At 40.5% G+C, this 23,976-nt stretch overlaps 1 long non-coding RNA gene across 2 annotated transcripts in view; it reads right to left on the bottom strand.

Moving 5' to 3' along the window:
- The window catches only part of LOC102383640, a 24,948-nt gene extending 4,693 nt beyond the window's left edge, over window positions 1–20,255 (bottom strand). The window contains exons 1-2 of one of the 2 annotated variants that reach the window (XR_324695.2): window positions 20,170–20,255; window positions 5,083–5,190 (exon numbers count right to left, since the gene is read on the bottom strand). This is a non-coding gene — a long non-coding RNA (uncharacterized LOC102383640). Of the gene's footprint in view, window positions 1–5,082; window positions 5,191–5,508; window positions 5,673–20,169 lie in introns of those variants that run through there. The other variant, XR_324694.2, reaches the window with a different exon arrangement.
- Between the last annotated feature and the right edge of the window lie 3,721 nt (window positions 20,256–23,976).

Here is a 23,976-nt window from a genome sequence, read left to right as displayed (position 1 = left end):
CATTCCTGCCGACTTTAGTGAGGTTGAACTAAACAGCTGAAAACAGAATTTGGCCTATGATGTTATTGAAGGATCATTTTTATAGCCTCCTTAATTCATATGGTTTATTCCAGATTAGTAGAAGTAGAATAAAGACCTTCTTCAGGAAGCCAATGGTACTGCAGGCACAAGATCTTTTTAATGAACAATGTAAGGTCCTAGAGTCTTAAAATTCCCTCTGTACTACAGCATATTTTCTGACCTGAACAGTGACTTTTTCTGAATAATACTGAACTTTGGTTGCACACTTCCAAGGATGAGAGCCTGGGCTTCATTAAAATCACCAGCAAGATGTGGATTTTACATAAGAGGCATGGTGCTGCCCTCCAAAGAACAATGGACTCTATCAACTGTCTTTTTCTTCTGAAACAGGAAGTCTAAATATATCAGCAGCCTGTAACATACGAACTCCTTTTATTTCAATTTTTCCCCCTTTCCTCTAAATGTTTAAAGAATCCCTTTGGTAAAACAGTCTTCAGTTTTGGACCTGACAACACATGCAAACAAACCCCCTTTCCTTCCCACTTTCTTTTCTCACTTTGCACACCCCTTTCTGCAGCTTCCTCCAATGAAGTTTTGTTGCTACTGTTACTAATAAATATTGTTTTGCAAGTCCTAGGAACAATGAAATGCATAAATATACACAAAAAATAAAATTCTTTTTGCTTTAATTTCTTCCAGTTAAAGTACCTTGGGGTTACTTATTTAATAAAATAGGTACACCATACTCAAATTGAAATGTGATTTTAAGCTTGCTAGTATCCCTTTAGGTCAGCATGAACAATTAGTGAAATGATACATATTTAAAAGTAGGTGAACTTTTCTGACTAATTTCAAATTCATAGTGAAAACATGAATTAGGAACTTGGATTTGAAACTCTTTAGGTTTTATTAAACTGAGAAGATATTTCTAAGAGTAAGATTATACACTACAGTTGGATCATGTTAAGAGCTCTTAAAACTTGAATGATCGCACATTAAGGCTCATTAACTAGTGCCAAGTCTTGTTTAGGTATTTTAAAGTTACACAACTTTGGACCAGATTATCTTTGACATGAGCAACCTAGTTTAAATTAAATTAACTTCTGGGTGTTTACCAGAGATAAAACCAACAATCTGCAGTCCTCCGGTATCTCAGGGAGCACTGCTGCCAGGTAGCCTAGCTATCATCCAGGATTATATGGCTCTGGACTGACTTCTGGGAAAGGCCAGGCAACAGGTAAGTGAGGATGGACTGGGGAGGGACGAAAAAGGGTTTAAGGAAGTAAAGAAAGGGGTTAAGGGGGTAAAGGAGCCAGGAAGAGCAGGGCATGGGAAAGGGGTAAGGGGTGGGGGGGGCAGGATTGGAGGTGGGAAGAGGGAGGCAGTAGTTGGAAGGGGGGAGTAGGTGAATGGGAAGCTGCCAGGCTGCTGCCTCCTTTGCCTCCCAAATCTCCTCCCCAACCCTCCTTCATCCCCATATTACTCCCTGCCACCTCAGTTACCCTCTCTTCCTGCTTCAACCCCAGATCACTGCTCTGCTATCCTGATCAGCCCAAGAGTGGCAGAGCTGCTAATAGGGAGGTTTCCCCCCCTGGTCAGCTCCTGGGGTCTGTATAGACCACATTGCTCCAGCATGCCCACATCCAGCCCCCATGAGGCCCTGTAACTGAAGGGGAGGCAGATAAAATAGGATTGGGGTGGGGGTGGACAAGGAGCTGCCAGGTAGCTGCAGGGCCTGGTGGGGATAGGTCTGCGTGTGCAGGGGTGGCATGGGCTGCAGGAAGCCTTGGAGCAGGCAGGGAGGCAGACCTTCTCCCACTCTGCTGCTGCATGCACAGCTTTTGGACTGTTTGGGGTAGCATGGTAGTGATCTTGGAGTGGAGAGGCCAGTCGGGGGGTGGGAGAGGGCAATCCAGGGGCTGAAGAGAGGGGGCAATGGGGTGCTTTGGGGGATAGAGGGGGTAATCCACGTGGCATAGGAGAGCTCTCCACTCCCAGCCTATACTGTCTAGAGAGTCAACTATCAGGGCAGACATGGAGCAGACTTGTACCCCCAACCATATCCCTGTTCACCAGCCCTCTAACGGCAGATCTGAGCAGTGTACCTTAGAGAAGGTATTAACCCTCAATATGTGACAGATCACTAGCACTAGTCAACACAGACTAATATGCCTTAGAATGAGCATCTGAGAACTGTAATGTGTAGTCGCATCCTAAGCAAGGCACACAGAAGAAAATTAATCAAATCAAAAATATATGAAAAAGATCCTCAGCTGATCAAACATGGACAAACATACACATAACTCGGTGTAAACTATCAGTTTGCATACCAATATAAATAACACAGGGATCAGGATGGACAGGGAACTACCCTAAAGAAAATCACACAGTAGACAATTATCACAACACTGTACCTCTCCCAGAAATTAGAAGTCTTAGCTGCAGAGAAAGAGAAAAGGTTAGGGATACAATGGGTTGTAATTGCAGAGGGGAAAATTTAGTTTGAAAGTTTCCTATCACTTTGAACAACACAAGGTTTGCCCATCATAATTGATTTTTTTTAAAGTCCCTCATGATAATGAAATGATTTGTACACTTGGGAAAATGAGAAAATCCAGGTATCTTATTTGTTTGTTTTAGTCTCATCTGGTGAACACTGGTGAAAATTTTTGAGTTGTTAAATATCAGTTTTCCAGATGTATGTTTTTTAAACATTTCCTTTGAAGTGTGTTCTGCAGAATGAAAAATGCAAATGCTGAAATTGTGGTGCTCACTCCTCCCCATCTGAAAGTACTTTTTACTGATTCTTTCATGGACATGAAATATAACACAATATAAAACAGGTCAGGAGCTAAACAGTTTACACACACACACACATCACACACACACACCCCCATAACATAATCCCAGGACCAGCCAGGGGCCTGAAGTGAAGTTAGCTTGGTGGTCTAACCTCAATCCCATGATAGAAGTTTTCTACATCCAGACCAGAACACCTGATTTTGCAGAATTTGACACTTGTATCTGTTGCCTCGATGCAAAAGAAAAATTTGACATGCATGGAAATTAAATTATCTGCTACCCCTAGAGATGGTCATCTTCCCAGGTCAGGGTTACATGAAGGAAAAAAGAGGGAGCTCACATTTCATTGCTCACATTGTATCTGTGACTAGATGGAGAACACCTCCTTTCGAGTTTTTGTCAGGGCTTCAGATTGCCCAAACATTCTTCAGAACAGAACAAATTTTAAAAAGAGAGAGAGGCTAATGCAGCTTTAAGCAAATTGTTAGTTCGGGAAGTACACCGAAATTGAAAATTCTGTGGTTTTGGTAAAGGACGAGAACACTGTCACATGGCTGCTCTTCCACATACGGTTTGCATTGATGGTCATAAACCATAAATAAACATTAGGAAAACCATTATAAAATTTTCAAAAAATCACTGGTGGGGACTGTAAAATAAAAGACACTGCAAAGGAAAACAAAGTCTATCAGTCAGACTTTGTGATGCTGAGTGAGCTGTGATGGTTTTGCAAGCAAGCTTATGTTTCACAAATGTTTACAATAAATATGAAGCCTAAAGGCATTTAACAAAAAAAGCAGGAAGACAACCACGGTTATATTGCCAGGGCCACCATGAAAATTTCCGGGCCTTCAAGAATTTACAGGCCCTGCATAGGGCCCCTTAATTGATTTAATCAGAACTCCCGTTTGGCTTTAATATGGATATTAATAAAATACACATGAGTTCTGCTATATGTACCATATTTGTTGGTTTCGCTCTTGGATTGCCAAACACAATCACACTGAAATAGTGTGAATGATGAACTACCACCTTCCTAGCTGACAGAATCTTTTGCTTCAGCAAGTGTTGTTCTATTAGGTTGCAGCATGGGACCATAACTATGTGCTTACCTTTAACAGCCATATGCAGACTCAGGATTAAGTTCAGGCTTATTCTTCGGTGTCTGTGCCTGATTCATTTAGACTTATACATTAAACACAGCATTTGGCATACATTTGCCTTCTCTTTCACTTTTAAAATCATGCTGCCAATCCATAAAATATTCTTTATTTGTATAGCACTTTGCACAATGTGGGACATTGGATGAGGTGAAAGGGGAGTGGCAGTAAGAATAAAATAACAGCTGAAAATGTATCAATATATTCACAGAAAAACAAGGTGTCACTTCATGTTCTGAATAACATTTGCTCGTATATATACAGAAAACAAAATCACTTATATTTATGCAACTTGGTTCCTACTGTTGGTGCTGTAACTCTGTAGCTGGTGTCATCTGATAAAATGTGTTTCTTTTGTTGGGAACAGGGACAGGAATCCAACCATACCCCTCCCTGTGAAATGCCCACATCACTCAGCTACAACCTCACGATCTTTCTTGTTTACTTTCCCTCTGGCTCTGTGAAACTTAGATTCCTGTTGACACAGTATCCCTGCCTTGCCAGGAAAAGTAGATTGACCCCAGCCCTGTCCAGCTTCTGTATTGATTAGTATTAAACAAGAATTATGCTATTTAATCCTAAGGAGGAGATGACCTGTAAATTGGTTCCATAGAGGAAACCCTGCAGAGTAGGTTTGAGGATGTGACCAGCAAAGCACATAGCTTTCAGGTTTGTATTTGTGTCTGCTAAAGGCCCATTGTGCAACACACATTTCTGTTGTGTTTGGGACCTCCCTTGAGGGAAGGTTGTGTTCAATTACAGTTCTACCAAAGACTTGTTGCATGTTTTTGGGCAAATCACTTAATCTCTGTGTGCATCAAGTTTCCTGACTATAAATTAGGGATAATAGTACTGTTTAGCCCTCCAGGACTATTTTTGGGAAACATCCAGAAACTTCAGTGGTGGAGCAACATACGTAACTGGAACAACAGAAGACCATCATGATAGGTGCTCTTCATTTTAAATGCATTCTCAGGCAGTAGGTTGTTAATCATCAGTTATTTTTATGAGCATTTTCAGGGCTTCACTTCCTTTGTTCTACATTCCATACTCACCAGTACCAAGCAAGACATTAAATTCTGTTCCTTGTTAATCATACCTGCACTGATCTTTTCTGGCTTTGTTCACTCCATCTGTCCCATGATGAATGAGCTTTCTGGTCTCATTAAAGACCATGCTGAGGATGCTGAGGGAAATCAGGGCCAGCCTCAAATTAAATGATGAAAAATAAGAGAATCCTTAGCTTTCATATTAAAACTCAATGACTGGGAAGGAAAAAGAGAAATCCCAACATTAACCAAAATGATTCACACTGAAAGCCCAATGAAAGTCTCCTGTAGTGTTGTGATACCATGGTCTGGAACAGCAACTGTGATGCCACACTTATCAACAGAGGTTGTGGGGGTCTATTAACTCTTGGGCTAGGTACAGATAGTCAAAAAGTCTGAGGCTGAATCAATTCAGCCTTTGCAGGTTAGTCTAAACTGCACATATTAAATTGAAACAGAAATGAACAGACATTTACCTTTAACTCAGGAAATACAGCCATATGCCTGCAGGGGCTCAGGACAGAAGCCAGGGAGGCGCTAGCTCTCTGACTGTGTGTTCACTTCCTCTTTCTGCTGCCCCTGAGGTCTCTGGGATTTGCAGTCCACAATCACAAAAACAGAATTCTGCAGGTTTGCTTATTACTTCCTCTTTCTGCTTCCAGGTGCCTCTGGGATTTGTAGTCCACAATTGCAGCCAGCAGTAAGTTTGAGCAGGGGAAGGTGTGTTTAACTGCCCGCCCTGGCCCCAGACACTAACCAGGGTTTACCTGTGGTGGGGGGGCAGTGTGTCCCCGCATCCCCCACAGACTGTGCTTCATCCCCAGCCAGGCTTGTCACTGCTCCAGCTAGGGAGCAGAGGGGCGAAGCCAGCCCTGCTTTCTGGAGCAGACAGGACATCCCAACCCAGGGCTGCAAAGCATGCTGGGGGACTGTGATTTAACCTGAACCAGGAAGGGGTCTGGGAGAGAAGTTTCATAAACTGGTTCGATCCAAATCAGTTAAGTCTGATACTACATTCAGCCAGGTTTATCTTACACCAGTTTCAGCCATTTTGTAACTGGTTTTGTGTGCGCTGAACTTCTTTTCTGTTACAGGTTTAAATCAGTTTCTGAACACTTCTGTTCCCAGCCTTGATGTTTTGTTGAATTTAAGGGTTTTTTGTCACTGCATTTTTGCAACAGTGTATTCCAGTTTGAAGCTGTGGTCAGTAACACTCCTAGGCATCATTCTTTTTGCCATTGCATCCTGTTCACATGGGAGGCAGGAGGGAAATGGTTTATTAGTGTAGTTATGCCTGCAAAGCTACCTTGATACAAAAAATCCCAACTGCAGATAAACCCTAGATTCATATTAAGAAATTAAAATTAATGGCTCTTGAATTTAAAACTAAACTTCATCTCGGTGTCCAACTTCAAATACTAAAATAATTCTCTCTTTGCCCAAATCCCACTCTTACTGAAGTCAAAGCAAAAACACCCTTAAGCTAGGACTAGACTTTCTGCAAAGAAAAGTACATTCTTTCTTTAGATTAGGTTTCTGGAACAGTCACATTCTGAAGAACCTTCATGTTTACTACTTACCGAAAAAAAGCCCCAAACCCCAAAACCCATGGTTGCTCACTAATAAGCTGGTGATAAACTATCTGTAAGGGTGCCAGCATCTGTTTCTCATGGAAGAACAGAACTGTGTATTGAACTGACAAACACACGTAAAATTGTTGTGGTCTGCACAGATTGATTACATGGCAGAAAAGTAACAATACCATAATGAAAAGTCATTTTAAATTCATCTATGCATCCAATTAAAATTTTTGGCTTAAGCAGGTGTAATATGATGGCAAAAAAAAAAATCACCTGGCCATTCTTTTTGATCAAGTCTTTTGCCAGGAAGACAGCAGTTTGCATTAAAGTTGCAGGCTTAAAGGTCAGTTGCAGGACAGGATGTTGGAACTGCATTACAAGCAAGTACAGAGAGCCTGTTCCTGTTCCTTGTTCTTCATAAGTGACTTTTGTAAGCCAAGCATTTTCTGTGTTACATTGCCCAGAGAATGCAGCAAATTGAGGGCAAGTGGGAATATAATACACTTCTATGAAGTTGACAGAGAGTTCAAGGGCCTGGTACCAGGAAAAGTCCTGTTAAGGGACAGCATGTTCTCTCACTTCCAGTGTTAATTTCCTCCCCCTAACCCACCCCCATTTTCTATTGAATAAAAAAATATTTCTTAGCACTTCAGTAATAAATTAAACCAAAATATACCCTATGCTACCTAGAGGAATAGTCATCTGCAGTTAAGTCCAGCTGCTAGAAGTACCTTAACGTTCAGGTTTGGTATTAATAAAAAAACAGCAACAACAACAGGATTTGGAACAGATTCCCCCCAGAGGTGGTATAATCATCCACCCTGGCGATCTTCAAAAAACTTCTTGAAGCCCATCTTGCTGGGGTCATCTGATCCCAGCAGTCTTTCCTGCCCAAGTGTGGGCTGGACCCAATGATCTGTAAGGTCCCATCCAGCTCCTAACAACTATGAAACAAGCCTCCAGAACAAGAATATTTGTACTGCTGTGAATGTGCCCAATTCTCCTCATCCCATATTCCATTTCCCTACTCATTATAGGTTTTTCTACAGTGCCCATCACCACAGTATCTATATGGTTTCTCCTTCAACAGTTGGTAGGGTTGCTATCTTCTCACTGGGCAAAACAAGTGCTTTATTCCCTACAAGTCGCCACACACTTGTTGATCAGTTGATTCATCTCTCCTGCTCCTACTTTTACTGGGCCCCTACTGAAATGGGTTTATTAGCTGTATCATTGAATGCTTTGCACTGAACTCAGGATTGCCTGATGTCATCCCAACTGGCAACATCGAAAAAATTTAGTAAGACAATTTCTGCTTAACTATATATTATCCAACCCTATGAAGGTCAGTGGAACTCCATGGTGTGTGTGTGTAAGTTCATAATTCAGAGCAAATTGTTTTAAAATGGCTAAAGAGAAAGTGCATCTCTTTTGACTACCCCAGAAGTCTGTAATGGTAAGCATACTTCATGCATGAATACATTAGATAGTTCTTTTTCTGAAAGTGAGTGCTTTGAGTCAGCTGGGCTGCATCTCTGGGTTTTGCATCTGTCCTATTATTCCACCTTGCAAAGTGTATTCATGGAGCTTTGTCTTCTCCTGATGACAGAAGAAATCACCATTCTTTCCGCCATAGCTATTAGGGGCACATAGCAAGGCGTTTTGCACATATACTCTTCCTGGTCTTATTTGTCAGCTGGCTTATCAAGCTCTGGCCCAGTTACTTCTCTGAATTTCACCTCTAACCCTCCACACCTCAGCACACAGGTTATTCAAGCATTTTGAATCCCTAACACTCTCTCCCCCTCTGCAGAATCTGTATAGGTTCCCTGTTTAGGTCAATAAAAACAACAAATTACTTCCATTTTCTCAGCTGATATTTGGGGATTGCTTTTAAGACCTAGCTAAGGGCAGGTACTCAGTTGCCTAAGTTTACTAAAAAATTAACTGCGATAGTTGCCTAGGCCTATATAAAGAAAAATTGCAGGCTATTAAGTCTGAAAGCTTCTAGACAACTCTAGGTAAAGCTAACTTTCAATGGTTAGTTGTCCAGATCCATAGCCACGTTCCAATACATCCTGGTCCCTTGTCTTTCTTCAGTATTTTATGAGACACCCTAGGTAAGTGCCTAGAATCACGTGACTGTAACTATTGTTCTATTAAGGAAAAACTCACTTCCCTTATCTCTTCAATAAATTTTCTGCTTAGTGGAGAATTAACAATTTCCCAGAGCCCATTTGCCCTCAGTAGGCTGTTTTCCATGTGAAAGTTAAACTGTATAGTTTTAATAGGATTAATTTTATATCCTGTTTTCACGTGCCATTAATAAGTCTACTCATATTTTATATGTATTTCTAAAACATTAAAACTAAAAATTATTATTCCCACTAAGATACTTTTGAATAATAACATGTCCTCATTTTATTCCAAAGTTCTGACTTTTACAACCAGACCCCTTCACAAGGGAGCGCTATTAGCTGATCCTTTATTGAACTCCCTAGTGGACAGCTAGAGGGCATCTAAGATTCAGCCATGTAGTGAATCATGAGAGTAGGCACACTACAGTCAATAGGGATCACTTGCATACTTTGAGCTAAGCACCTGCTTAAGTGCTTATACAGATAAAAGTGATTGTGCCCAATTCGCATTTTCATACATGTATCCCAAATTGAAGACTGAAATTCATCCCAGTCCATGAAAGAACAGAATGGAAAGTCTCCCCAAAATATAAGAGAAAATGACAAAAAGTTGAGGGATGTGGCTAGTTTGTATGTCAATGAAAGTATGGATATATCACACATCTGATATTCAGCTCTTTTCTCTCACAAGATAGCAGAATCAGGTTGTTCAACATGTAGGGTGCCACAGAAGAAAAAAAAAATGACTTTCACTTGACCAACATGTATAAGCATGTTACTAAGAGCTACAAATCTCACTGCTTTCCTCAGAAACAGTCTTGTGACAGTAAACATGATTTGAAAGAAAGCCCAGAACAGTCATGTGATCTTTGGCCTTTGTAGCATACGGAACATTTTTGCAAAACCATTTTCTAGAATAAGCCAGAGTGTAACAGCCTTCTGTATTATCTGGCTTTGGGCCTCCAAGCAACAACCACAAATGAATTTCAGATAACATTAGTTCTATTCAGACTGACATCCTGTCTTTGGCAGATGGAACAAAGCACCTTGAACCAACAACAGAAAACTTAGATTTAAATCCAGACACAGGACAAGCTATTAGTTTTCACACTGTGCCAAATTATGTTCACTTTATTCACAGGAGTCATGCAATTCAGGTCAGTGTGATTGCTCACACGGGTAAAGTGAGCTGAATTTGGCACAATGTGTTTGAATAGTGCAGATGTAAAATCTACTTCCTAGCCAGAGACAAATAGCAAGATTGCAACTATAAGCAAGAAAGGGCTTGACTAGGTTTCTGCTGACCTGCTCATGCTCTGAGACCCATCCAGATAATCAGGAGTACTCCCTAATGGTAGAGTTTATTGCTAAATGTGTAATTTATGTTTCGATAGCTTATTTTTTTTAAGAAGGAGACCTAAACAGTTGAATAGAACTTGCCAATATTTTCTGACAAATTTTTGAAGGGTCCATCTCACTATTGAAGAAAAATGTGCTTGATTTTAAAAATCCAGGTTTTCACAGTAGGGCTTGAGATACCAGCATTTCTTTTCACATGGGACAAAGAATAAAATACTTCTTGAAACAGTGTAGTAATTCAGACACTGATACAAAATAACTGGGGAAATACCTTTACAAACTGCCCCTTGAACATGTGCAACTGCACTGTATCTTACACATTTTTCAAGGACCCAGAATGTAGAAATAATGAACTACTGAATTAATTTCCAATTCATTTACTTAAGAAACATGTATTGACTAGCTAGGAGTGCAGATTCTTCAAAAGCTTGACTTTCCCAGCTAGAATCTTAAACCCAAGATTCTCCCTACTTTTGAAGGCCTTGATCCTACACTATGCAGTCAATGTTCATACGATTTTTGTACAGCATAATTCCAGTTCTAACTGAGGAAGTCCAGCTTTTGGAGAATCTGTATTCACAGCTGGTCAATACATGCCTCTTTCTCCTCTGATGACTCTTCATTCCTGGGTATCATTGATTGGTTTCCCTGTGTGCATTATGCTGTCCACGTTCTGTTTTGTCAACATATTCCTTTGTTCCAACAAACCCATCACATGCATACATCTTAATTTGGTCATTTACTGGTGTCTTAATTTGGGCATGCCTGGCCTCCTAATTTGGTCCATCTAACAAAACCAGAAATCCCAGGGGCTTTGCAGCTGGTCACTGTGACCTGGCTCCAATACAGCAAGCCTATCTTTTATTATGGAAGTTCAGAGAACATTGTGGCACATGTCTTCAATTTCCCCAGACTGTTGTTCTGCTGGCCTCAACTTCCAAGGCTAAAAACATGAAACTTTATCATAGACAGGCTTTTAGACACTAAGTAACCTCTGCTGTTCCCTTGGACCATTATTCTAATGCAATATCTACTTTGCCTACAAGCCAATTCCTAAAAGTAAATATCTAAATATTGTTTTCTAGCCATCAACCAACACCTTTGTCCATCACTTAAACATAGCAGCATTGGTGTCATGCCCCTTCTGCAAGGAGGATATGGAAGAGACACCTCCTCTTCGCTGTCCTTAGCACCCTCTTTGGCATGCTGCACTTAAATTCTCCAGAACTGTACATTTTCTCTGTCCCATACTAAGCAGCTGAAGGGAATATGATCTGTCTGGCCAATTTCCTGCTGGGCTAGTTCAAGACAGCAAATGTCAAGAGCCACAGTTACTGGGTCACAGGAACTGCCTCTGATAATGCCCTCCACCTCTTCCAGTTCCTAATACAGATATGTGTCTCTTTGAGTTTGGACATTTTACCCTACAACACAACGGGCACACCCAGACAAGTGTGGTCATGTGGTACGTGACACCAGAAACACATTTGCAATGCCACATACTGCACAGTCTGGTGTTCTCCATGCTACATGAATATCCAGGGTTAAAAAAAAAGTGGGAAAAAAAATGAAGCAGCACACACTTAGGCAGCATGGGCTGCTGAAAAACAGAGCCGGGCCATACAGAGCTGCACTGCAGCTGTTGGCCCTGCTCCATCTGGCAGGATCACTACTTCTGCACCCCCCAGAGGTTCTCAGAACCCCAGGTAAACATGCTGGACCCAGCACAGTGCTGGCCTTAGCCTCCCCGACCGCCCCCAGGATAACTTGTGCATCAAAGTGCACATGGCACGGGCATTCCTCGGGAACAAGTAGTTGCAGCACAAGGTGCACCACCACTACTTGTCCCTGGGGAACCAAATGTCCACAGACATTTGGGAAACCAAATGTTCAAACGTCCCAATGGGTGCATCCAGATGAGCGTGCATGGGCATTTCCTTGGGGAGAATTAGCAGTGGCATATAGTGGCTACTACTTTTTCCCCAGGGAACACCTGTGCATGCACACTGGCCAGGCTTCAATTTCAGGCAATGCATGCTGCCATTACATGCACCACCCCACTTTTTTCTGCCACAGGTTTTTTTGACACCAGGATCTCTGGAGCCTGGCCCACCAGAGCCACACTTCAGCCGCCAGCCAGGCTTCACATGCCTGGATCACCACTCCTGGAGCCCATGGGCTGGCCCCAGCAACCTTACCCCACCTAGGGCAACTTGCCATGCACCAGAGTATGAGTGCACAGACATTCCCCAGGAACAAGTAGTGGCACAACTATGTGCCAATGCTATATATCCCTGGGGAAACACATGTGCACATTCATCTGGACATGCCCAACGTATCCAAATTTGTCATTCCAGACCATCAAGGAGGTATACTCTGCATAGTAAAAGAGGGATGGCTAGTCCTAAATGTGTGACCCCATGAATGGCATTATGGGGAGGAGGTTTCAATCTTTGGTGATAATGGCAGCTTGTTACTGATGATTGTTTCATGCCTGGCACTTGGCAGGGCCATACACTATTGCTGCAGTTCCCAAACTCTGACAGATTGCACACTACCAATTTAAAATGATACAACCTTAAGTACCACCAGCAAATTTTTCAGTTCAACCTTAAGTACGAGCAGCAAATGTATATTCATATAAAGTAATTATAATTTAGAGGGAGGAGGAGGGCCACCTGCATAATCAGGGGGCAGCAGGGCAGGCCCTACAAGGAGAGGCTAAGGGACCGGAACCTGTTCAGCCTCCACAAGAGAAGGCTGAGGGGGATCTAGTGGCCATTTACAAACTAGTCAGGGGGGACCAGCAGGCATTGGGAGAGTCCCTGTTCCCCTGAGCACTACCAGGAGTGACAAGAAATAATGGTCACAAGCTGGCAGAAGGTAGATTCAGGCTAGACATCAGGAAGCACTACTTCACTGTCAGGGTGGCTAGGATCTGGATCCAACTTCCAAGAGAAGTGGTGCTGGCTCCTACCCTGGGGGTCTTTAAAAGGAGGCTGGATGAACACCTTGCTGGGGTCATTTGACTCCAGCATTCTTTCCTGCCCATGGCAGGGGGTCAGACTTGATGATCTGCTCAGGTCCCTTCCAACCCTACCCTAGCAACTATGAAACTATAATAAATCTGTTAACACATACCACTAACAGGTTGTCTGTGTACCACTGGTGGTACCCATAGCACAGATTGGGAACTGATGCACTATTGCATTTTCATCTTTTGTTTTTAATAATTCTATAATAAAGGCAAAAATTTCTGTCAGTCTACTATCCACCTACCTTTGTAACTCAGTTCCCCAGCTGTTAAATGAGTGAATATGAGTATATCTGACAGTTTGCTTATCAATTTAAATTGCAAACTCTTCAGGGGAGAGACTGACTCTTTCTATGTATTTGTAAACTCAGTGGTTTGGACATGTAACAAAAAGGCCCGGCACCCTTGCCAACACCATTCTGCAGAGTGCTGTGAATGAACAAAGAAGAAAAGGAAGACCTAGCACAACGTGTCCACCAGCATCAAAGCCTGGACAGGATTAAAATCTACTGAGTGTACACAGATTTCAAAAGACTGGGAAGAATGGAGGAAAATTCTTGCTACATCAAGGGTGCCCCAACTGTCAGTATGGCCTTGGAACTGACTAACTGACTATACATATGTATATTTGTCAAGTGATTCATTCAGGGGCTCTAACGATTAAGAGATATGAGTGACAACAACAGCAATAAAGTTCTAAAATAATTTAAACTTTAAGTATAGAATGTGATCTATATATTACACACACATTTTAATAGCAAAATTAATTCTATATTGCTTTCCATACCTTTATGGTCTAATCTTAAAATGTTAGAGATAGTTTATACCTTCCATTTCTTTCAGAGCACAAGTTAACAACACTCCATCCTAGTTTTAGTATTTTCTATGTAATATAGTAATTATTGAAAATATCTGCAAATATTAAATAGTTTTGGAGTGATGTTTTAGTTGTGATGATATAGGAAATATGCAAGAGGCAAGGATTTCTGTGCATGAAATGGTGATTTTCATAGCTAGTAAGACAGTTGGTTCTGCAGAAACAAAATATTGGGTCATAATTAAAACAGCTTTTTCACATTTTTCTTAATGTAGTGGACTTTATATATGTATAATATTTATATAATATTATGAATATAGCTTATATATATTTTGAAATATATTTTCCATCATATACCTGTGTAATTATATAACTGAACTGGCACTTATTAAGGTGCCTATGGTCCTCTTCCTGGCCTTATCTTAGAGTTACTCCAGTCATACGCTCTGGCCGTTTATACATGTGCTCCGGGAGGCAAGGCAAGGGGGGTACTTTAATTAAAGTGGTTCTGAGAACTTTAGTTAATGCGCCTCCACCACCATTTTTCAGCACGGGGATGCTGATATATGTGATGCTGGTGTCTGCTGGAACATAGTCATTACCATGCTATACAATTACCATTGTAATTATAATGCATCAGAGTAGTCTCAATGTATGTGTGTAGGCCCCCTTTGTGATTTCTTACTGATGTTGATAATCATATTTGTCTTCTTGACACCTCCTCCTACCTTGGAGGTGAATCCTTCCTGTCCTGTTCTCCTTTCTTTAATGGTTCCTTCCCTGCCTCCTTATTCTTTGATGAATCCTTCTCTTCTACTGATGCTTTCAATGCATGGCTTTTTATATCAATATACAAATCCTTTTTATATCAATATACAAATTCCTTTCCCTCCTTTTCCTGATCGATCACCCTGGTCCATCACCCTGACTCCAAAACCCTTTCCTTTGTGTCTCTGTTTTGTGCCACTTCTCCACCATGTAAAATAAAAGTTTCTTATCTTTAAGACCCTTCATATTTACACACTTCTCTACACCATTTTTGGTTCCTATTTTCATCTCTGTCTTATAAAACTTGGGGAGGAGAGTGGAAGCACTACAAGTTTGTATTTGTTGAGTTTCCTGGAAGTTCTTCGTTATGAGTTTCCTGGAAGTTCTTCATTAAGAGGGATGGTTTCCCCACCCAGAAAAAGCCAGGAGTTCTATCCCACAAATCCTCACAGATTCCTGGAAGTGAAAGTCACCTGGATTAAGGCTGCCAGACTTAGTAAATTTATCTGCCCTTTCATGCTCTCACAAACACAGCACGAGTACTTCCTCCAGGTCCTTATCTGTGACGATTCGCCCCCAAATGATGACTCATAGCCATGAGTTAGAAGCTAGAAGTTTGTGAAGTATATACTCATCCTATACTAGTACTAGTGCCTGTTCAATGTGACCCTCTTGAAGTCTCTCACCCTTGTTCCTGTGTTTATACTCAGTGCTCCCTGCCATTCTCTGTTCTGCATAACCATGCGCATTGTGGTTGGGTTGTTGCCATGTTAATTTCTGTCCATTTCTGGTTCTTACATTTTTTTTGCCTAGGGCTGTCCCAGAAGTCCCCTTCAAAGGAAAATGCCACAACATGAAAACAGTAGCCCAACACAGACAAAGTGTTGCATTTCTTTTAACCCAAGTGAGATAAATGGTGCCAGAATGAACAAAGCAGAGTCTTTTATATACATTAGAATTTTCCTTTTGTCTGAATAAATGTACCTTAATTTACATTTGTCTTATTGATCCTGAAATGCAGACATAAGCATACAGACCATATCTTTGAGTTCATCCATATATCCTTGAGTGAACAAGCTTAGTCATTTACCCTTCTTAGCTCTAAGAACTCAGGATTGAAAGGTAATACTGGAGTTATCAAGTCTGGTTCCCTGGTCAATACTAGGCAACCACATCCTAGACAACCACATACTAGGCATTAAGTCCATTTCTTCTGCTTCCTCTGCACATGCTTCCCACAAGACATAAAATGCCCCCTGCCATCTTACAAAGAAATTAAGTTCTTCAATACAAAACATAAAGGCTTCAAAAAACTACTATGTGCCTTAGGAAGAGAGCAGGAAAGAAAAAGGACACAGCTAACATCTTGGGCCCTTAACAGGACAACGTATTTCTTTGGGTAAAATATAACCATGCAATCTGAGAAAAGGGACCTACCCCATGCTGCAGAGGAAATGGGGTAGGAGGGGAGAGAAATGGGGAAAAAACTACTCTTGTTCTCTATCAGTGTGATCTGAGAGAAAATATTTCCCTGAATCCAAACTGGTGGTTAAATACTGAGCATAAAGGTGAGCCACAACAGGCAGATACCTCAGAGTTTTTCATTGCCTCTTGGAGTACGAAACCATCCAAGCCAATGTCTCATCTCTAGCTGTGGCTAGTTGCTGATGTTTCTGAGGAAGGCAAAAACAACCAACCAGAAGACAAAGTATGCCTTCAAAAAAGAATTAGTGATCAGCAGATTCTCCCTGGGCCATGAGGTTAATTGATGCAGCTGAATATGATGCAGCTGAATATGATAGAAATGTAGTGCAACAGGTATCGCAAGCATAGTCAATAGAAAGAACATTGATCAAGGGAAGGAAATTGTATAGGGAAAGGCAATTCTAAATACTTGGCATGGTTGATAGCACTAACAGACAATTTCTGAGCACCTGAAAGAGTTAAATGAAATTTGGTTCACAAAGCCATACATGTGAAGATCCATCTTTGATCCAGCTTGCATTTCTTCCCAACTCCTTTACTCCTTTCTAACTTCCCACATAACTGCTGCTCACGTATTGGAGGAAGCTTTGCATTAATTCCAGCAGCTGCAACAGTGGAACCTTCCTATCACCCTTTCCTCTTAGCTACAGACAAGCTTTTGCACTGGTTCTGTACTGGAGGCAATCCCTCACACTTTGTGCAACACTCCCTCTTTCCTCCTCTCCTTTTAAACCCTTCCCTAAAAGTCACATATTTCATGGCGCTTCCTACATTGGTCCACTCATCAGTGATGTCTACGCACTCTGGTATTTCTCCAGTGTCATGTTGATTATAATTACTTATTATATACTGAATTCATGGCACACATCTCCTGATGTGTACATGAATCTACATTCCCTATGTAGTAAGGTCCAAAAGGAATGAGTAAGAGCCACATTTAGTTCTTTACAAACTTCTACAGTACTAATTGAATGTGGCATGTTCCTATAAATGTGGAAAGATATATGGATATGTGACATTGGTTTACTCCAATATAATAAAGAAGAGAGCCTGAGTACGGTGTCTAGAGTTCAGAACAACAGCTTGCTGCAGTAGCACAGTAACAAAGTGCATCATACCATAATTCTTACACAGCCTCCCGCTTGACACAAAAAGACAAAACATGAATCTTAAGCTATTCCCAAAAGACAATCTATAACCTTGCTCTGAGCAAAACATACTATTCTTTGCCCTACAATCTGTCTGTAGCAGGGCAGTCTTGTTCCTTAAGTGGGGCAGCAAGCCCTGAGGTAGAAGCCAGCTGTAAGTGATTAGCTGGCAGTTAAAAGCCCAAGCAGGAAGACAGCAAAGAGCTCCAGCTTTTGTGGTCAGGAGGTAGGCTGAAACTTAGAGGAGCTCACTTCTGCATAAAGGACAAGAGCTAAAAGGGCCCTCTCCTGCCACCTGGGGAAAGCCTGAAGATTTGCTTTGTTCATTTGTTTGTTTGAATCAATAGTTACAGTTTGTGTTATAAACCATTATTTGGACTGGCTGAGGACAACCCTGCCTAAATGGAAGCAGGGACACCAACCCGTTTACACCATCCTTTTTTACTTTTGTAATCTAAGCACAACGGTATTTGCCTTCTGTCAACTACAAAAAACCACGTGTCATACCACAGACTCAAAGGAAGACACTTCTGTTTTCTTTTATGAAAAAAAAATACCATGCACCTCAAAATGTCATGATTAAAAAGGCAGGTTTGCTGCAGGTTAATCCTGGCTAGATTCATGCCATAGCAGTATAAAGATTTAATATAAGCCATTCACTGAAACATTGTCTGTATGACCTGATTAAGTTCACACAGCAATAGCTCTTTGCTCCTTTCTTGTGCTTATAATAAGAACAAACACTTTGACAGTGCAGAAGGTGGTTAGACCTTGATATTGTACCGAAGATTTTGGCTTTTCAGAAGACCAGACCTCTCCCTAAGTATCTCTTTATAATAATACACACACTCACAGAATCACCACTCCCTCTCATACACATGCATTTACTTTAGAACGGTGATATTACCAGCCATTTAATCATATCTGCTGTGTTGGCAAGCTGTTCATAAAAAAAATAATGGGGCCTGCAAGCTTTGCAGCGGTAATATTTATATGCTATTTTTTCCTCTAAAAATACATTTAAAAATCATATCAGTGGGAAATCAGCACTGGCATCTGTTATAAATTACCTTGCCAGCTGCACCCAGTAAGATTAGAATAATTTCAAACCCCTCAAACTCTCATTAAAGTAAAATAATAATAACAATACTTCCTCAATTTACCTGCAGATAGTAGAAAAATACTTGTCTATTCCAGTAAGCTGTTAGACTCAGGAGGACCCATACAAACAAAGATATATGAAAGAAAAAGCCCAGTTAAAATAATTTTCACTCACTGAAGCCAAATACTCTGCAAAGAGGAATATGGTAGAACCCTTTAAAACAAATATTTGATAAAGCAAGCAAAGGAGAAGACTATGCTTCAGTTGTGGAAAAGGTGAACAGTAATAGTAAATTGACTTGAGAAAAAAATCCAGATCTGTTAAATGTCTATTTTCATCATACTTTATGCACCTACAGCATTCAGTAAAATTGAGGAGTATATCTAAAACTGTGGTTTTCAAACTTCATGGAACCCTTTCATATCACTTCTTCTGCCACAGAACCCCTCTTCCAGTACTAAAGACTGAAGCAGAGTCAGGTGGTGAGCAGCGATCCTGGTTTTCTCTGATTTATCAAAAGAAAAGTAACCCCAAATCCACATTTTTCTGTGATTTAAATGAAACCTGTGTTTCATTTTAATAATGGAAAAATATGGATTTGGGGAACTTTTTAAAAAAAAATCCCAAAATTTCGGTTAAATCAGAGAAAACTAGGATCCCTGATGATGAGGCCTGGCAATGGTGGCATACCATTTCTCCCCCCACTTTCTCATTACCCTGAATCTCTTTGTGGAATCCCTAGTGACCTATCACAGAATCCCAGGGTTCAACAGAACACAGTTTGAAAACCACTGTTCTAAAACAATACTTCCAAAAAGGCTTAGCACAAATTTTCCCTCTAGGAGGGAAGGGCACTTACATTATGACCAGGGACAGAAAATACACATAAGCTGGTATAAGTCATCAGAAATTGGTTCAAATCTGTAACACAACAGAAGTTCAGGGCACATACACTCCTTTCAAAGTGGCTGAAACCAGTGTAAGATAAACCTAGATGGATGTAGCATCAGACTTAAGGGTATAGACAGAAGCGCAGCTCCCCACTGGAACTGAGAACATCTTGCAGGAAGGGATCTGAGTTACAACAATCCCCAGAGCAAAAAGAAATTCACTGTTAGATTCACTGTTCCCCTCCTCTCTGGAACCATCTGCTGGCTACCAGCCTGCAGCTGGTTTTCCCTAGTGAAGGCCCCTCTTCCCTGTGAGGCTACAAAGTTTTAAGAATGGGAGGGGGAAAGGGGAACAGAGGGAACTCATTCTAGCGGCTCCCCAGCAGGCACTGGAGGGTGGGATGGGTGAATTGGAGCCCACCTACCTAACGGGGGGAGGAGGTTTCAATACACCCACCCCACTCTCCAGCAAGGGCTGAAGAAACCCCAGACTGAACTCCCTCTGCTCCTTCTCCCCCTTTCCATTCTGAAAACAGTGACAGGCTAGGAGGTAGTGCAGGCACAAGTTACAGAAGACACTCTGTTTTGAAGTGTCTTTATCTGACCCTCATGCAATGAGGGTTCAGATTTTCACCCAAACAGCCATTTTTGAAGTGGTCTGAAGCTGTGCACTTGTGTTTGACCACAGCTACAAACTGCTTTCTGTGGCCAGATCAGGCAAAATGTTTCACTTCTGTCTGGGGCCCTAGCTGATTTAGGTTAAATTAGCTTACTGAGCTTCTGTCCCAGATCCCCTTCAGATTCAAGTTAACTCACCATCCCCCAGCATCCCAGGATGATTTTCATCTCTCCCACAATTCCCCCCTTGTGGGGTGGGTGGGCTAGCCTTGACCCAAGATGTCTGCTCTAGCCTAGCAGAGAAATGTGGTCTAACACCCCCTGGCTTCTGGCCTCGGCCACTGCCAGCATGTGGCTGTATTTCCAGAATCAAAAGTGAATATCTGTTAATTTACTTATTGGTTCAATCTATGCAATTTAGACCAATCAGGGAAGATTGAATCAATTCAGCCTCAGCTTTTTGACTGCTTGTACTTAGCCTATGGCTCTAAAGTCAGGTTTTTAAAAAACAGGAATGTAACCTGAGATTCTTATTCCCATATATATGCATCTGCTTGACTTTCTAAACCTCCAAGCACCCAGTATCTGTAGCTAAATTCAAAACAATTTTTCCTTTGCTTCATGGAGGCTAAAATACAAATCTTTAAACACATCTAAAGCATTGCCTGTTTGAAAACAGAGCTTTGTAAGGAATTATGACATTAACTTGTAGATCTTTTCCACACCAAATTTAAAGTAGATAGTCTGAAAAACACTGCAACCAAGTAGAACAAATGTGATAGTGTAGTGGAGGATCACCATGAATACACTGTCTTTGACCTCTAAAAACTCTGGTTGACACTGTGAACTGTCTGCATATCTGTTGATGTTATCCTGCCTACTTGGTTGATCATGTATGAGCTTGATTTATCTTTCATTAAGTTTTTTTCTCATCATGTCACATGAGCTTGTGATGTATGGCTACTAAGATGTTGCATCATTCCTTTTCTTGAAAACATGAATATTGATTAACATTGTTTATACCGTATTTTTGCACATACAACATGACCTGGAATATAATATTTACCTTGATTTTGCAAGGCAGAAGAAAGTTCTTTCATTGTATTAACTAACTAAATAGCAGGAGATAGAAAACTGAGCTTGTTCATTGTTCTTCTCTCTGTGGATCACTGCAGATTTTACTTTTGATCTCACCAGTAAGCAACAGAACTTGTTCTTGCTATATTTCTTGCATGTAATGCATAATTGAATTTCCAGCAGGTTTGTTTGTTTGTTTGTTTGTTTGTTTTTTGGGGGGAGGAAGGTGTGTGTTATTTTTGTTATGTGAGAAAACATGATATTTTAATTACTTAGTAACCTTATGCCTTCTACTGTTCATTTATAATAGTGTGCAGACAAATTTCTAATATTGTAGTACAATAATGGTACAACAAACTCAGAGGTATTGTTTTTCTTAGCAATAAAATATGAGGAGATGGGACATATCACACAACTGATTTACTACACTAGAGAGGAGGAGGAGCATACATAATTACTCTAATTAATTATACTCTCAAGGCTCAGGCTTATTCTATGTTGAAGTTAACAGGAATTGTATGTATGCATAGTGGCAGCTTCTACTTAGGAATCTTACATCTATTGTAACAGGACTAGGGCTTCTCTGTCAGAGAAAGTCCTGATAACACAGAGGGGAAAGTTGCTACATACTGTACTCATTCACATTTGGTCACTAATATCAGTTTCAATGGATACCCTTTTATCATTTCTCAGTATGTATAAAACAGTTTTATAATGAGATAGTTTAATAAAAAGACTGCTAGTTTCTGGCCTTACCATTTTTATTGTTTTTTATTTCCTTTTTCAAAAAAAGGACGAGGACATTCTTATGTAACCTGGAGTGTCTTTGCTTGCTCTGGAATGGAACTCTGTGGCCTATTTTTTATTTGCATATAAACTATAGTAGCACTTCATTTCACTTACTGTTCTGGCAGTTTGAAAAATTCTCTCTCTTCAAACTTTTCTATCCTCTAAGAAGATTTATGAGCATAAACAAATTTAAGTATTTTCCTTTGTGTAATCTATTATCACAAGCATTGTCTTCAGAATTGCAAATGCCCTTATACCTTGTCCAGCAGGCACTTCTTACCACTATCATCAATGTCAACTGAAAAATGTTCCCTGAACCAGGGTTACATTTAAATAAAATGCAACAATAATAAATTCAAGAATAACTGCAGAAATCCTGTATAAACCTTCCTAACAAACTGCTGTAATGAGCTGGAAAGTACAGATGTTTTTCCACTAGGTTTGTTACAGTGTTTATTTTTAAATATATTTTTTTAAATCATGTTGTTTTTCTGTTGTAATTTCTGTAAAGCAGATGTGGCATTTTAGGCTTAAAGGCTATTTTTTTTCTGATTTTGACAGCCCAGGCCTGAGGCTGCTTACACAAACACAAAAGGACCTTATGCTAATGACATAATCAATTTCCCATGGGTGGGAACTAAATGAGTGAAGAACCTTCCTATGGGGATTTTGCACTTTTGGTGTGTTAGAGATATGGCTTCTACCAGAAGTTTAGTTACTGGATTCACATATGACATGCTACCCCATAGCCCAGTCCCAAGAGTGGATGGAATGGGTCACATCAGCTACACAGCTATTCATTCAGCAGCAGCAGCCTCAGACCAAGTACATACATGAACAACTGGTGCTGAGTACAAATATTACACATAATTTGAAAATTAATTCTTCCCCCTAGGAATCATTAACACAAGTGAAAGCTCTGAACTGGGCCAAGTTAGTTCCCATTTTTCTTTTCTAACTTGACTATTTACATGGTATATTTACATGGTACATCAAGCAGTTATTTATGTGGGTATTATCATTCCTCTCTTAACCTTATATAAATCATGAGTAAATGCACTGAAATACAGAAGAAGAAAATCAGGACTTCTTGCCTTAACGTGGATGAACCACTTTTCGAACAAAGCTTTTTTCTTTTTCTTGTTATACTCAGGAAAAGGGTTGTTTTAGATGTGGACACATAAAATGTCCATCTTATAAAGTAAACAGCCTTCCTACTGGAGAAATGACAGCTTCTCTTGCAAATTCTTATTCTGAGGGATCTGCATGCAATTCCAGCTGACAGTTTAAACAACAAGCAACAAAAACTTGGAAGTCTAAAGGTGAAATTAAACATTACACTTAACCCATACTAAGGCTGCTTAAAATGCGAGCATATGCACATTAAAGCTCATTAAGTCATGCTAAGTGCCTTCTGAGCATCTCAAAGTTGTGCCACATCAGGTAGAGTGTTAACTCTGAACCATGCCTTATGTTAGGGAAATTCAGTTTGCTACATGGAGATAAAATGGAGATAATATGCAGTCCTCCAGCTTCCCAGAATGCACTGCTCCCAGCCCTCTTAGCCCCATCCCAGACCAGGGATAGAGCCCAGGTATCTGACTTCTAGCCACACCAGTCCTTTAGCAGTAAGTCAGTGATGTGCAGGCACGAAATGCTGTTAACCCTTAACACAAGACTTCTTACAGCATGTTCCAACTTTAATACTACTTAACAGTTCACAGAATTAGTATGGTCTAAGTGTAACATGCAGCTTCACCCTTAGGAAGTGCTGGTAAAAGCAAAATATAAGCAAGTTCCATTTAATTATTTTTTGTGCTTTTTTTTCCCCCACTTTTCTCTTTGCTTCAGTTATTACAGGCATCCTGTCAGCCATTCCTCACTAAGACATTCATTACAACTTACATTTCTCTGGTAGACAGAAGCTTTCCTAACTTATGAGGTAAATTCATGGAAGTAAATATGCACAAATTCACAAAATAACAACATTTTGTCTACAATATTTGACACACAAATAAAAATCTAACTAGAACTAATATGGATGAAATTGAACAAATGAAAATCTACACTGATTATTAGAAACTATCTCTTGAGATTGATGGCTATTGTAATGAAAGCCCCACAGATTAAGTGAGGATT

This window comes from Alligator sinensis, unplaced genomic scaffold, assembly GCF_000455745.1.
Source record: "Alligator sinensis unplaced genomic scaffold, ASM45574v1 scaffold66_1, whole genome shotgun sequence".
In the NCBI taxonomy this organism is placed as follows: domain Eukaryota; kingdom Metazoa; phylum Chordata; order Crocodylia; family Alligatoridae; genus Alligator; species Alligator sinensis.
This window is presented reverse-complemented; position numbering and strand designations above follow the sequence as displayed.